Source organism: Podarcis vaucheri (genome assembly GCF_965113315.1).
Source record: "Podarcis vaucheri genome assembly, chromosome: 7".
Classification (NCBI taxonomy): domain Eukaryota; kingdom Metazoa; phylum Chordata; class Lepidosauria; order Squamata; family Lacertidae; genus Podarcis; species Podarcis vaucheri.
The window spans coordinates 85,040,535-85,057,125 of NC_138765.1; the positions used below are offsets into that span (position 1 = coordinate 85,040,535).

The 16,591-nt window shown below is 48.0% G+C and overlaps 1 protein-coding gene across 3 annotated transcripts in view; it reads left to right on the plus strand.

The window, feature by feature from the left end:
• Nucleotides 1-3,023: 3,023 nt before the first annotated feature.
• HVCN1 (hydrogen voltage gated channel 1) overlaps nt 3,024-16,591 on the plus strand; it is a 36,546-nt gene continuing 22,978 nt past the window's right edge. Inside the window, exon 1 of one of the 3 annotated variants that reach the window (XM_082230600.1) lies at nt 3,024-3,644. The gene's annotated coding sequence lies outside the window, so the exon portion shown is untranslated. Of the gene's footprint in view, nt 3,690-14,247; nt 15,188-16,591 lie in introns of those variants that run through there. The other 2 variants (XM_082230598.1, XM_082230599.1) reach the window with 2 other exon arrangements.

Consider the following 16,591-nt stretch of genomic DNA (forward strand, 5'->3'; position numbering starts at 1 on the left):
CTCCCTATGCTGAAATAAGTGCTTGCCTGCTTGGCATTGCAGCTCTGTATTCTCCAGCCTTTCTAGTTTACTGCTGGGTCTTGATACAGTCAAATCCCTAGTTTCTCCTGAATGGGGTAGGATGGAGAGAGAGAACTTTTTCCCAGGCCTTCAAATCTCCAGGAAATGTTAAATCTATAAAATAGTTAATACACATCTAGTTTTTCAAATCCCCCGTTTTCATGAGCTTTTTTTCATGGTTGAGAGGAGTCCCAGCAGGGTCTCCTAAGGTTGGCACAATAGGAGCTGGAAATTTTGTCGCCTGAGGCAGAGCAGCAACTTTGGTCACATCAAAGTGTGCATCATATCCAAGCCCAGTCAAGTTGTTTTGGCACCCGAAGCAGAAAAGCCCCATCCTTCCCATAATAAATCATGATTTGCTGTCCTTTCATTACACCCAATGAAAGGTGGCCATCTCAATCTGCCTAATGGTACGGCCAGCCCTAAGGCCAGCGAACTGAAAACACCTGTGTGAATAGTGTGTTCAGACCTGACTCGGTCTGAACTGCCAAAGAGGGAACTGTCAAATGGGTTTGGTGCAAGTTTACACAATTACATTGAAGGTAGATCTGGAGTTGGAAAAATTACACCATCTGGAAAAGGCAAATTTCACAGCCAACATGCATGCATATACAAGTCCACATTGTGTAACCACAATAGTCTCTGAAAAAGCATGCAGATGTAATGCTGGGTGGGCTCTTAAGATTGGTTCATACACACAGCTTGTCATAAGCTAGAAATAGCTACCCAGACCTAGTCTTGCTCTGTATGATAGCAGATAGATCCAACCTATGAAGAAAACCCACCAATATGCTATGCAAACTCTAATAAGAGTGGCTGGCGAAACCCAGCCAGATGATAATAATTATAATAATAATTTATTATTTGTACCCCGCCCATCTGGCTGGGTTTCCCCAGCCACTCTGGGCGGCTTCCATAGAAACAAAAAAAACACACTAAAATATCATACATTAAAAACTTCCCTGAACAGGGCTGCCTTAAGATGTCTTCTGAACGTTAGGTAGTTGTTTATCGTTTTGACATCTGATGGGAGGGCGTTCCACAGGGCGGGCGCCACTACCGAGAAGGCCCTCTGCCTGGTTCCCTGTAGCTTTGCTTCTCGCAATGAGGGAACCGCCAGAAGGCCCTCGGCGCTGGACCTCAGCGTCCGGGCAGAACGATGGGGGTGGAGACGCTCCTTCAGGTATACTGGGCCGAGGCCGTTTAGGGCTTTAAAGGTCAACACCAGCACTTTGAATTGTGCTCGGAAACGTACTGAGATGAGCAGGATATAAATATTATGTACAGAACATGAACATTGTCAAATGGCCATAGGGGTATTGGCAGGGGGGAGTCTCAGTGGATTGTTTCTACCTTTACCCCAACCTGTTGAGCCTGTGCATGTTTGCAGTATGCTCCCTCTTGAAAAACCTTTCAGTTAATTCATATTAATCTCTTTAGTCAACAAAGAAGATGCCTGGAATGGTTTCTTTTGGGGCTGGTCCAAAATACAGCTGCTGGGGGCAAAGGACAAGATTGCACCCCTATTCCATGTGACTGAACAGTAATTGTATTATTTATACCCCACCCATCTGGATGGGTTTCCCCAGCCACTCTGGGCGGATTCCAGCACATATAAAAAGAAAATGTCAAACATTTAAAACTTCCGGATACAGGGCTGCCTTCAGATATCTTCTAAAGTTGTGTAGTTCTTTATCTCCTTGACATCTGGTGGGGGGGGGGACGTTCCACAGGGAAGGCACCACTACCAAGAGGGCCCTCGTATCTGGACCTGTGTCCTGGCTGAACAATGGGGATGCTCTTTCAGGTATACTGGGCCGAGGTCAGCACCAACACTTTGAATTGTGCTCAGAAACGTACTGGGTGTTAAATGGTCCCAGCGGCTATTCCCAGTCACCAGTCTTGCAGCCACATTCTGGATTAATAATTGTTTCCAAGTCATCTTCAAAGGTAGCCCTAAGCAGGAGATAACCAGAGCATGCACTGCTCTGGCAAGACAGTCTGCAGACAGGTACGGTCTCAGCCTGTGTACCAGATGGAGCTGGTAGACAGCTGCCCTGGGCACAAAATTCACCTGCGCCTCCATGGACAACTGTGAGTCCAAAATGACTCCTAGGCTGCACACCTGATCCTTCAGGGGCACAGGTACCCAATTCAAGACCAGGGAGTCTCCCACACCTACCTTCCCTCTGTCCTCCAAAAACTACTTCTGCCTTGTCAGGATTCAGCCTCAGTCCGTTAACCTCCTATCCATCCTCCAACCAGCTCCAGACACACAGGACATTCACTGCCTTCACTAATTTCGATTTAAACGAGAGGGATAGCTTGGGTATCATATGTTTATTGGTGATTATCCAGACCCCACCCCAATGATCTCTCCCAGCAGCTTCATATAAAAAGCATGGGGGAGAGAACAGAGCCCTGAGACACCCCACAAGTGCGTGCCTAGGGGTCTGAACACTCATCTCCCAACATCGCTTTCTGGACACAGCCCAGACGGCAGGATTGGAACCACTGCATAACGGTCCTCCCAATTCCTCTAGAGAGTCCAGATGGATACCACACTACCCAATGGTAGGACTGGTCCCACAAATGACTATGGAAGGAATGAGGGAGGCGTGGCAGGCTGGACCTCAGGCAGTTAAAGATCATAAGGCAGAAGCTTGCATAAACCTAACATGTTCTGAAAAGGGGTTGCTATGAGACAAGCTGCATGATAAAACGATCTGCATTTCCACCTGCAATAAGTGAGTGATGACAATACTTTGGAGGATTGTCTAAATCTGGGGTGAGGATCCTGGTGCCCTGCAGATGGTTCTGTATTCAACCCCACAACATCTCTGGCTGCCTGGGTCTGATGGGAGTTCAGCAACATCTAGAGACAGCGTGTTTCTCTCTCTACAGAGGCATTCCCTGCTCTCAGGTGGAAATGCCTCTTCTAAAACAGGCATTCTTTCTCATCTTGCATGTTATTAGCAGGGACTGCTACCGGGGCGCAGCCACTCCGCACGTTTGCAAAAAGGGAAAGGGAAAAAAACGGGCCATCAGGCAACGGGAAAGCGAGGGATGAAACTGCCGCTGACCACAATATGGTTTTCCTCGCCTCCAAATTTCCTCCCACGATGGAGACACGAGGAGGAGGAGGAGGACGATGTTCTTGCAAGCCAAGCAAAGAAAGGAAGGGAAGGAAATTTCCTGTGCAAAACAGGAACTTGAGCTGGAGGCGGGGTGTATGCCTGGATTTGACCAACCCCCAATCCTCACCCAACTGGGGATCCAATAAATAAATTCCTGCAAACTTTACTTTCCTGGAAAAGCCCGAGGGGCAGAATGGGGCGGGCGGGAGTCGCTTTAGAGTTTTATCTACAGTTTATTTATTTATTGCCCCCCGATGGTCCTCCTCCGAGCCGCCGCAATCCGGGTCGCCGGGACTTGGGCTGCATCTGCGCTCCTCCCTCCTCGTTCTCTCTTTTCATTATGAAAATAAATCCCACTTGATGCACCAATGAATAGCAGGAAGGCGGAGAAAGAGGCGGCGGCAGCAGCAGCCTCGCCATCAGCAGCTGTGCAGCGTCCGGTCTTGGGTAGGCTGGCGGTTCTGGGTCTGCTCCCTGCTGCAGCCAGACACGGTACTGGGGATGGTTTTTGGGGGGGAGCGGGGAGCCAGCGGGCAGGGCAGGGGGGCTCCCGAGCAGCACTGCCCCGCCTCTTGGGGTGGCAAGCTGGAAACATCAACCTGAGGCTCCGGGCATCCCAGGGAGGAAGCGTGCGCAGCCCCCCCACCCCCGGTCCCCAACTCTGCATGGAGGGGGAGCAAGGAAGAAGTTTCTTTCCCTCGATTCCCCCCTCGAGGAGCTGCTTGGGTGGGGGCGAAGGGGTGCAGAGATGGACCCTCCCGGTTCTTTGTGTTAGGTCCCAGAGGCCTCGCCTTCGGGTTTTGGGGGGGGGGCCGCTGGGGATAGTTTTCTGGTCTTGTGGAGTCCTGGGATTTGGTGGAGTCAGGAGGCGGGGGGTTGTTGGGTCAAAGGAGCAACAGCAAGGAGGAAAAACGAGACAGATAAACGGGTGGTCTTAAAGGGGAATGGGTGGGTCCGAGCCAAACCCAGAGTTCATGAAAACAATATTTTAAAATAACAACTCATATATCTCACCCTTCTCTTGGGGAGCTTTGGGTGGTCTAGAGTGGTTTTACTAAAAGGGTTTGAATATGTTCCCTAAAAATTAGGAGTGGGAAATGTGTTGCCTGGGCCTTAAGGGAGCAAGGCGGCTGTGTCTCCAGTTACCCAAATTGTGTGTGTGGATGTGTCCTTTTATATATAGAATCATAGAATTGTAGAGCTGGAAGGAACCCAAAGAGTCATTTAGTCTAACCTCCTGCAGAACATGTTTAAAAACCCTTTCCCCCCAGCCTGCACAAACCTCACCTGATACATGCGGAGTTCAAATGTGGAATCGGCTCTGGACTATTTTGCCTTCCAACCTTGTTTGATCCTTGGCAGTCTAACTTCCTCTCTCTTTTTTAAGTGTATTAAAATTGCATCTACCTATAGCACCAGCCTTTTCTAGGTGTGGTGTAGGGTTCACGAGTGGTGCGGTGCCATGAGGAAGCCTGGAGTGTGAATGTGTGAATCTTAGAGTTGGAAGTGACCCACAATATCATCCAGCAACACAGGAATCCTGGACTTCTTTGTGTTGGCTCATTGATCCAAGAGACCCAGTTTGCCCCTTCTAGGCTCTGGCTTTGCAACAAGACTCAGGTAGCGAAGTCCTGTGGAGGGTGTATTAACTTATGGTCTGTGTGTGTGGTTTGGGAGCTGCACGGTCAGGGGAAAAACAATGCTGTCTAGGGTTGTAAAGACTGCGGAGAGAATAATTAGGTGCACTCTTCCCACCTTAGATCAAATCTATGCTTCCAGGTGCCATAAGAAAGCTGCAGAGATAGCACAGGATAGTGATCTCTTTCAGCTTCTGCCTTCTAGAAGAAGGCACAGGGTTATAAAGACTAGGACTAGCCGCCTGAGAATCAGTTTCTACCCAAATGCGATTTTGGTTTTAAATGCAGTATAAGGAGTCTCTATGGGAGTATATTGCATTCATAGCTGTCAACTTTCAGATTTGAAAATAAGGGATCAGCAGCCTCACCTGTCCCGGAGACAGTCTACGGGATATCCAACAATCCGGGAGAGCAGCAGGAAGCAGCAGGAAACAGTGCTGAAATAAGGGAATTTCCCGCAAAAAAAGGGAAGGTTGACAGCTATGATTGCATTTAAAAATGGGGTAACAGAGTTTTTAGGGGGCTAACCAGGTCAGGATAGCTGGAATAGCAGGTTTGTTGGTTTTTGAATGCCTTATGTAGATTTTTCAATTTCGTTGTTCTGTATGGGACAATGACAATAAAGATTATCATATCGTATCGCATCGTCCTGATGGGAGCTGGAGAGAACCCATGCGCAGGGCAACCGATTCTCCACTCCTGTCCAACTGTCCAGGTCAGCAGCCTGTGTTAAAAGAGCTCTCGGGGTAAGGTAATCAGCGATCACTAGCCATGATGGCTGTGGGCTACTGAGGGTGGCATGACACCTCTGGATATCCCTTGCTGGGAGGCAAAGTGGGGCAGGGACTGCTGTGTTTGTCTCCTACCTGCAGGCTTCCCAGTGTTGGCCACTGTGAGAACAGGAGTCCGGATGCTGATGCTGATATTTAATGATAGCAACCATTGCTGACAACCGGGGGGGGGGGGAGAGAGGCTCAGGCCCCCTCAGCCTCTCTATCTGGCCCTCAGGACAGTCTCCCTCACTTGCCCTTAAGAGCCCTGAACTAAGACAATGCCTCTTGTTTGCTTGCCTTGGTCATTTGACCTTTGCCTGGTTGGAAAATAGAAAAGTGAGAGTCACATCCCTTGCCCTGCAGGATCTTTTGCCTCTGCCCCCCCCCCACTGGCATGCGGCCCCCAGAAAGTTTCCCACAAGGCAGAGCAGCCTGGAGAATCTCCCCCTCCCCCGCCTGACTTCTTGCCTGCTCTTCCTCAAAGCTAGGTCCAAGGCGACTAACAACAAATGCAAAAGAGAACAATAAAAACAGCATAAGCAATATAACCTTACAAGAAAAGCAGTCGGCAGCACGATAAAGCAAAGCCACGAAGCCCCCTCATTATGGCCCTTGGGGACAATCCAGCAAAGACTCTTATCAGGACGAGATTCCCACCCCCACTCCCCAATTTCATCTGATCCTGCAGGGTTCCTCTGAAATATTTATTGCATGGGCGTTGAGCAAAGGTGCTGCTGTCTGATCTGGGCACATGATGGGGAAATAGTCAGCAAGTCGTCAAGAGCACAGTGCAACCTCAGCAGCCCTCCAGAAAGTTGAACTCACGGGGCCACTCTCTCAGTGGCGTAGCGTGGGTTGTCAGCACCCGGGGCAAGGCAAGTAATTTGCGCCCCCTAGCCCGTGGATTTGCGCCCCCTAACCCTAACCCCCAGATGTTGCACCCGGTGCGGCCAGCCCCCCTGCACCCCCCATGCTACGCCACTGCACTCTCTGTTCCTGCGAGGTTTGTGTTGGTTTGTGTTTGGGTGTCTTGAGGCTCAGACATAGAGCATGTTTCTCACTGCGCACTTTCAATGGCTCTTCTGGGCTCCTTTAGCAGGACGGGCAGGATATAAATGAGGTGGAGGAAAAGGAGAGCCTGAGAAGGACCCGGAAGGCCCAGCAGAAATCAAATGGGAGCAAACAAGGGAGCCCAAGGTGTTTCAGACCTTGCTGGTGCTCCTGCCGGGACGTTCAGAGGAAAACAGAGCCAACATTCTGATTGCCAGCCAGGCATCTACGGTATTCTAACTTGTTTGCCCAAAGTGACCAGTAAGGTAGCAAAAGGGGAGGAAGCCACCTTGGGCTGTGTACAGTTGCCATTAAGGGTGGCACAGTGGGAAAGGCACAGATCTGACCCACTCGCAGGAAACTCCATCATGCAAAACCCCAGTTGGAAGGCATGTCCGCTCCTGTTCTGTTCAATGGGGCTTACATAGGAAGACCCCTCTGGGCATCTTGGCCATGCGTAGGGCTGGCAAGATTTTTTTTTTTTTTGCTGCTCCCAGTGACTTTACTTGGTTTGGTGTCATCCTCCTACTCTCCTCCCCACCCAGCTACAAAATTAATTGCTAGGTAATTCATAACTACACAATGTTTGCTTATCAATATTTAGTACACAAAATAATTTATAAATGCCTTCTTAAAGGTAAAGGGACCCCTGATCATTGGGTCCAGTCATGACTGACTCTGGGGTTGTGGCACTCATCTCGCTTTACTGGCCGAGGGAGCCGGCGTACAGCTTCCGGGTCATGTGGCCAGCATGACTAAGCCGCTTCTGGCGAACCAAAGCAGCACACAGAAACACCGTTGACCTTCCCGCCAGAGCAGTACCTATTTATCTACTTGCACTTTGAAGTGCTTTCGAACTGCTGGGTTGGCAGGAGCAGGGACCGAGCAATGGGAGCTCACTCCGTCACGGGGATTCGAACTGCCGACCTTCTGAGCGGCAAGTCCTAGGCTCTGTGGTTTAACCCACAGCGCCACCCGTGTCCCTAAATGCCTTCTTAATTTGCTTTAAAATATTTCTCTTTTGGAAGTTTAAAAGCCGTAGAAGAGAAGTTCAGACAGCACAGTCAGGCCTTCTCTCTCTCTCTTTCTCATTTTTTGGTCAGTTAAAATGCAGCCCAAAGCCATTGTTGCTGCCATGCTGGCAAGAGATTTGCGGCTCAACGTCTACCCAAAGTGGTGGAGGGGAGTGTGTGACCATTTTGTATGATGGTAGATCCCAACTCCCATCATTCTTGTTAGGGGCCGATGGGAATTGGAGACTAACAGCACCTGCAGGGCCACAAGTTCCCCATCCCGTGTGTGTGTGTGTGTGTGTGTGTGTGTGTGTGTGTGATTTCAGCCTTAAATAGGGCTGAGGAACTTGTGTCTCTCCAGGTGCTGTTAGACTCCAGCTCCCATCGCGGCTAAACACGGCATGTTGCTTACCTCCTTCGCTAAGTGAGGAAGAAAGCTTTCAAGGGCCCTTCAATGTTAATGAAAATCTCTCTGTGTTTAGAGGTAAACACAGCTGGATGCTTAAGGTGACGGTTGTGACATCTCTGTGTGATGCAATTTTGTTCCGTTTTAAATTTAGTGCAGTTGATGTTAGAGGTCACGGTTAAGGTGTGGTACCTGTCATCATGACGGTAACTCATGTCCTGGGTGATGTGATGACATTCAGACTGAGGTGTGCTTGGTCTTGTTATTCGGCTCACTGGTAAATATGGGTGTGAGTCAAACATAAATAAATCACTATGTAGCAAATTACATGGAAATGCCAAGTCAGAGAAGTGTAAAGGGGATCAAACCGGTTTTTTGCCTTCCTCGTAGCTTTTTTAACGACTCTTTCTACTAAGTTTATAAATATATTATAACATATTTCATGGAAATAACATTGTAACTGTAGTTCATAAATCATAAAACAATAGTAAGACAGTTGTGTGGACAATGCCATATAAAATCCACTAGTAACCCACAATACAGAGGGGAAAGTATGGATGCAGCTTAGCTATATAATTATTATTACATTAAACTATAAAAAAGTATTGTCTTGACTTCTAAAGTAACCTTGAAAAGTAACCTTGAAAAGTCATTCAGTTTCTCCAATAAAATGGCATTCCAAATCTTTTTTAACCATTTTGAAATGGTTTGTTATCTGTAAAGCTTTCCATTATGTGGCAGTACAGATAGGATCAATACAGGGACCGGCCCTGCTGTTAGGTAGGGTGAGGCAGCTGCCTCAGGCAGCAGATTTGGCGGGACGGGAGAGGAAATGGAGGACAGAGCTGTGGGTGCTGTGTGGCCCACCGTCCCATTCTCCAAACTGCTTTGCTGCCTTTAGTTGCAGTAGAGGACACACTCCTGCCGTCAGCACCAAAGTAAGATTCAACGGCCTATCAGTTGTCATCTGTGCGCAGAACTGGGATGGCCAAATACCTTTTTCCTAGATGCCCACCCTCTTAAAAAATAAAATTGCCAAGCGTGTAAACCTGAATGTGTGTAAGTTGTGAGTTACCTGTACTCTGGTGAGGTGCTAATTGGGGCAGCACCTGGAGTTGTGTTGAGTAGCTCATCGTATCCTTTGTACAATGGCAGTAAAAAAAGAACAAAGGACTTTTCCAATGCTACTAGCCCTTTGAGATAGCATTTCACTTAAATGAAATCAAATGCTATCTCACAAGGCTAGCAAAGGCACATTTTATCAGAAAGTATCTGAAGTCAGAAATGGCTGTGTGGAATTTGCATTCCGAGTGTTCCTTTTCTGCAAGCTCAGGACATTTGAGTGGAGAATCTTTAACCAGGCAAAATTCTTCCTTCGGGCTTTAATGAGAGATGGGTGGAGGGAGGTATTAATAGGGCCAGGAGTGTGTAGCTCTTCTGAGCAAAGGGTTCAAAACCTGCCTGCCAGGGTGTTTGTAGCAAAAAAATGGGACGGAACAGGAAAGCTGGCCGCTTAATAATAATAATAATAATAATAATAATAATAATAATAATAATAATTTTTTTTTTAATACTACGCCCTCCCCAGCCAAGATCGGGCTCAGGGCAGCTAGCAACCAATAATAAAAACAAGTTGATTAAAATACAATTTAAAATATTAAGATACAACATTAAAACAATTAAGGTGCAATCTCTTCATAGGAGGAGAAAGGAAAAAGAAAGAGGGGGAGGGAATCAAACTGATTCTAAGCCAAAGGCCAGGCGGAACAACTCTGTCTTACAGGCCTTGTGGAAAGAAATCAGATCCTGCAGGGCCCTGGTCTCATGAGACAGAGCATTCCACCAGGCCGGAGCCAGTGTTGAAAAGGCCCTGTCTCTGGTTGAGGCTAATCTAACTTCCTTAGGGCCTGGGACCTCTAGGGTGTTGCTATATATGGACCTTGAGGCTCTCCGTGGGGCATACCAGGAGAGTCGGTCCCGTAGGTACGAGAGTCCTAGGCTATGAAGGGCTTTAAAGGTCAAAAGCAGCACCTTAAATCTGACCCTGTACTCCACCGGGAGCCAGTGCAGCTGGAAAAGCACTGGATGAATATGCTCCCATGGCAGAGACCCTGTGAGGAGCCTCTTCCTCACCAGTCCCAAAAGAATGCAGAGTGACTGTGCAAACGTAAATGTTTTGATGCAAATATAGAAATGAGGCCTGTCGTTTAAAGTGAATTGCATCTGTGCCATGGGGGAAGTCATGACTCGGTGATCTGTGTGTCCCCTAAGCTGACTGTGTGGAGGCTAACTGTGAATGAGCTGGTTCAAGGTGCCTTCTCTCTTCTTGGAGAGGGGTGTCTTTATTCCCCCCCCCCATCTAACATGGAATGGAAAGTCCTTCAAATCTTCTTCTTCTTTGGCGATCCCTCGTAGCCGAGTAAGATTGTCTTCCATAAACACAGTTTTAACAATGAGTCCATAAGTGACTGCGGAGGCCAGTTCTGGATCCACACGTCCTTCCACAGTGGGGACATTAGTTTCCGGGCGGGAGTTGATCACGGTGTGGATTTGCCAAGCGTGCCTTCCTCTTAGCACGTTTCTCCCTTGCGCCCTGAGTTCGAGTGTCTTCAAAGCCCATGACATCTTTGGTAAAGGCTGTTCTCCAATTGGAACGCTCACAGGCCAGTGTTCCCCAGTTGTCAGTGTTTATACTACTTTTTTTTTTTTAGATTTGCCTTGAGACAGTCTTTAAACCTCTTTTGTTGACCACCAGCATTACGCTTTCCATTTTTAAGTTCGGAATAGAGTAGAGGAATAGAGGGCTGTCGACGAGAGCCAGTATGGTGTAGTGGTTAAGAGTGGTGGACTCGTAATCTGGTGAATCGGGTTTGCGTCTCCACTCCTCCACATGCAGCTGCTGGGTGACCTTGGGCCAGTCACACTTCTCTGAAGTCTCTCTGCCCCACTCACCTCACAGAGTGTTTGTTGTGGGGGAGGAAGGGAAAGGAGATTGTTAGCTGCTTTGAGACTCCTTAGGGTAGTGATAAAGCGGAATATCAAATCCAAACTATTCTTCTTCTTCCTGGGATTTGTTTCCAAACCTGAGGAGATCAGTGGCTGCTATGAGCCAGCGGCTTTCTGGGCAGCTGCCCCCATCATGCCATCCACCCATCACAAGGGCATGATTCTGGGCAGCGGGACCTAGGGAAGTGAGCAGGGCTGGCGCATGACAGCAAGCCCCCAGGGTCAAGTTACTCTTTGGGTCCGGTATCACCACCTGCCATGATTTTGCAGGGGAGTCTGTCCCTTTTGGGAGGCGGGTAGCGCTGTGGGTTAAACCACAGAGCCTAGGACTTGCCGATCAGAAGGTTGGCGGTTCAAATCCCCGTGACGGGGTGAGCTCCCGTTGCTCGGTCCCTGCTCCTGCCAACCTAGCAGTTCGGAAGCAGGTCAAAGTGCAAGTAGATAAATAGGTACCGCTCTGGCGGGAAGGTAAATGGCGTTTCCATGCGCTGCTCTGGTTCGCCAGAAGTGGCTTAGTCATGCTGGCCACATGACCCGGAAGCTGCACGCCGGCTGCCTCGGCCAATAAAGCGAGATGAGCGCTGCAACCCCAGTGTCATCCATGACGGGACCTAATGGTCAGGGGTCCCTTTTCCTTTTACTGTCCCTTTTGGGATTTCTAGCTTTCTGGGCTCAGTGCCCTCTCCAACGTATAGAGTGATAGCAGCACCTGGCATGCCCTTCTATCCTTCCTATAGAGCAGTGCTTCCCAAACTTGGCTCTCCAGCTGCTTTTGGACTACAATTCCCATCATCCCTGACCCTGCTAGCTAGGGATGATGGGAGTTGTAGTTCAGAAACAGCCAAGCTTGGGAACACTGCTACAGAGCTTATAGCCAGAGATACCTATGCCCCACTGGTTCTCTCTGTTCCACCAGGTTTCTGTGATGCTCACTGTATCAGGGCAGGTTGTGTGTAGAGAGTCTCTTCCTTTAAATTCCTGGGAGTTTACCTTAGTGAAGACCTCACTTGGAAAAACAATATAACTCAGGTGGTTAGGAAGGCCCAACAGAGACTCCATTTCCTCAGGGTCTTGCGAAAGAACAATTTTAAACAACAATTGATGACCTCCTTTTACCGGTCCACAACAGAAAGTGTCCTCTCATATTGTATCACCGTGTGGTACGTTGGCTTGAACAGCCACGGACAGGCAGTCTTTACAGAGGGTGGTGAACACAGCACATGATATCATGGGCTGTTCCCTGAGCCTGCTAGATGACATCGCAAGGGATCGTTGCCTTAGGACAGCGAGAAAAATTCTCAGGGACGATTCACACCCTGGCCATCACCTCTTTAATCTTCCACCCTCGGGCAGGAGATATAGAAGTATAATCAGTCGTACTAACAGGCTAAAAAACAGTTTCTATCCGTGGGCGGTTAGGCTGCTGAACGGAAAATAATGTAGTGCAACTGACTTTCGGGGTTGGTATGTTGTGCGACAAGCACACAGAGTGCAATGAGATTGAGTGTTGGGGGGGAGGCTTGGTTAATTTCATTGTACACAGGTTGTACATTGACAATAAAAGTATTATTATTATTATATCAATGTTGTCCTCTAAGACCTGGCACCCCAGTTGTCTCATCTTGGCTTGGAGGCTTATAAACCCTCGGATAAAGTCTGCCTCTTAAATTTGGCCTCTCTGAATTGCTCTCCAAATTGGATTTCCCTTTAAGGCGGCACAGTATTCTTCTTTTTGTCATTGTTTCTAGATGCCTCCCAAACCTATGACAGTTGAAGAGCGCTCCATTCTCTGCCAGTGCCTGGAGCGGGGAATGCTTTGTTCTTAAGGGTCAGTTTGCTCTAACCACTGCGCTACAGTAGCTAAGAACAAAGCACTCGGGTTTGGGCCAGCTGACAGCCCTGGAACTCAGCCCTTTATTAATAATAATAATTTATTATTTGTACCCCGCCCATCTGGCTGGGTTTCCCCAGCCACTCTGGGTGGCTTCCAACAAGAAGAACTTCAGGAGTAGAGAATCCACCGGAAAAACAATCTCTCAAAGGACCTGTTGATGGCATTTTACCACTGTACTGTGGAGAGTATATTAATTTACGGTCTGTGTGTGTGGTTTGGGAGCTGCACGGTCAGGGGAAAAACAATGCTGTCCAGGGTTGTAAAGACTGCGGAGAGAATAATTGGGTGCACTCTTCCCACCTTGAATCAAATCTATGCTGCCAGGTGCCATAAGAAATCTGCAGAGATAGCGCAGGATAGTGCGCACCCTGGAAATCATCTCTTTCAGCTTCTGCCTTCTGGAAGAAGGTACAGGGTTATAAAGGCCAGGACTAGCCGCCTGAAAAACAGTTTCTATCAAAATGCGATTTTGGTTTTAAACGCAGTACAGTGGTACCTCGGGTTACATACGCTTCAGGTTACATACGCTTTAGATTACAGACTCCGCTAACCCAGAAATAGTGCTTCAGGTTAAGAACTTCGCTTCAGGATGAGAACAGAAATTGTGCTCCAGCAGCGCAGCAGGAGGAGGCTCCATTAGCTAAAGTGGTGCTTCAAGTTAAGAACAGTTTCAGGTTAAGAACGGACCTCCGGAATGAATTAAGTAGTTGACCCGAGGTACCACTGTATGTGGGTCTGCATGAGGGGCTGCATCCATTATTGGCCTTCCTCAAAACAGATCCATTGAAATGAATGAACTTTGGTAACAAGGGTCCATTAATTCCAGTGAGTCCATTCTGAACAAAAATTGGTTGGCTGCAGTCCTTGGTGGGCACAAAGACTTTTGTGGTGGTATTTTTTCAAAAATAAAAATAAAACTGGGTTGTGTTTAATGTGGACATAGTTCTTCATGAGGTTTTAAAACCTCATTAAAAAAAAAATTTTTTTTTATTTTTAAAACCATATTTTTCGCTCTATAAGACACACCAGACGATAAGACACACCTAGTTTTTGGAGGAGGAAAACAAGAAAAAATATTCTGAATCTCAGAAGCCAGAACAACAAGAGGGATCGCTGCACAGTGAAAGCAGCAATCCCTCTTGCTGTTCTGGCTTCTGTGATAGCTGCGCAGCCTGCATTCACTCCATAAGACGCACACACATTTCCCCTTACTTTTTAGGAGGGAAAAAGTGAGTCTTATAGAGCAAAAAATATGGTATATTATTTTTTTGAACAAGGACAAGCACAGCTCCTCATAGAATACTCTGCAGTTTTATTTTTATTTTTGCAACGTAACCTTGAAGCGTACCCAAGAACAGACCACCGGAGTTTCTGGCAACTTGCTTTGCTTCTTCTAAAATATCTTTGAGGAAAAACACCAAAACAGGATGGGGTGCGTGGTTGGCTTCTGTTTACTGTCCGGTTACCTCCTCTAAGCTGTTGATAGTTCAGTCGCTCATCCTGCCCTGTGGGACCTCCTTGCCAAAGTTGCTCTGTTCGAAGCTAAACCTGTTTTTGAGTGTTTCAGAATTGGTTTGCAAGCGACCTTGACGGTGTGTCACAGAAAGGCACCTTGTGTTAGTTTGTTCAGTTCTAAGTAGTATCAACAGGTGCTAGATTTGGCTAAACTGCAGCCGACCCATTGCGCTCTGGAGCGGATTTGACAGGTATAGGACTCCCCACCCTCCACCCCCATTCATTCACAAAATGTTCCCGTCCAGTTGTCTGACTTTCAGACAGTTCTGCATCAGATTCCACCCCCCGAATCACTCGGGACAAGTGGCTGTTAACTTGCTGAGATATGGCGATAGCTTGTGTACCCATAACAAACATGCTGAGAGGTTGTGGAGTGGGTTCTTAAATGACTGGATGTTGACTGTAACCAACATTAGCGCGCTTCTCGTTCTCTCTCTCCAACCCCCCAACCCATAGCGAGAGTTAGCTAGGCAGGAAGCAATGCGGGCGTCGTGCATCCGTCTGCATTGCAACAGTATACCTCTTATGCAAAATACCAAAGCAGGCAGGAAACTTTGCTTCGCTCGGCTGTCTCAGCGCTTTGCTGATACTTCCAATCCCCGGATTTTCCCTGTCTGCGGTTGTGTTTTCTCCCCACTGCTGCTAGTGAAAGCAGAGGCTGTGCGTGGACCAAGAGAGAGGAGCAGACTAGAAGAGGTAAGAGCGAAGACATGCTAAGCTAAGTGGGGGATCAGGGATCTACGGTGGCTTTCTAGCTGGATGGAGGAAGTAGAGGGAGGAAAGTTTTCTTCCCTCCTGATGCTAGAAAATGTGGATGTCCAACAAAGCTCAGGGTTGGAAGTTTTGGTGGAACTTGCTGTCACAGGAGGCAGTCATGGCCACCAAGCTGGGTGGCTTTGAAAGAGACAGTTCATGGAGGAGAGAGTTCTCCATGGCTGTGATCGATAGCTGCAGCTTCTGAATGCCACTCATTGGAAACTGCAGGAGGGGAGATTCCTTCCCTTGTGTCTGAGAATTTCCCACAGGAATCTGGTCGACCAGGTCAGAACATGATGCTGGATTCAAGGGGCCACTAGCCTGATCCAGCAGGGCTGTTGTTGTGCCTGTTAATAATACAGTGGTACCTCATTTTTTGCTAGGGACGCGGGTGGCGCTGTGGATTAAACCACAGAGCCTAGGACTTGCTGATCAGAAGGTCGGCGGTTCAAATCCCCGCGACAGGGTGAGCTCCCATTGCTCGGTCCCAGCTCCTGCCAACCTTTTTTGTTCAAAAGCACGTCAAAGTGCAAGTAGATAAATAGGTACCACTCCAGCGGGAAGGTAAACGGCATTTCTGTGCGCTGCTCTGGTTCGCCAGAAGCGGCTTAGTCATGCTGGCCACATGACCCGGAAGCTGTACACCGGCTCCCTTGGCCAATAAAGCGAGATGAGCGCCGCAACCCAAGAGTCGACCACGACTGGACCTAATGGTCAGGGGTCCCTTTACCTTTTACCTCTGTTTTTGAGCATCTCAGAAGCCAAACGTTTCGGTTTTCGGACACCGAAAACCCGGAAGTAATTGCTTCCATTTTCAAATGCTTTCTGGAAGTCTGAACAGCTTCCGCTGTGTGTTTTTCAGTTTTCTCAATTGACTTTGCTGAACGCCCTTTACCCCTCGGTTGTCGAACATTTCGGTAGTCGAATGGTCTTCCGGAACGGATTACCGTATTTTTTGCTCCATAAGACTCACTTTTTCCCTCCTAAAAAGTAAGGGAGAATGTGTGTGCGTCTTATGGAGCGAATGCACTCTGCGCAGCTATCCCAGAAGCCAGAACAGCAAGAGGGATAGCTGTTCTGGCTTCTGGAATTCAGAATATTTTTTTTCTTGTTTTCCTCCTCCAAAAACTAGGTGCGTCTTATGGTCTGGTGTGTCTTATAGAGCGAAAGATACGGTACATTCTACAACCAAGGTACCGCTGTAATTTATTTAGCAGAGATTGATCACATTTTGGACCCCAACTTCTTTCTGAAATGTCCAGTGCATGGCACATGGAGGTTAGAACATCATCATCATCATCATCATCATCAATAATTTATCATTTCTCCCCCGCCCATCTGGCT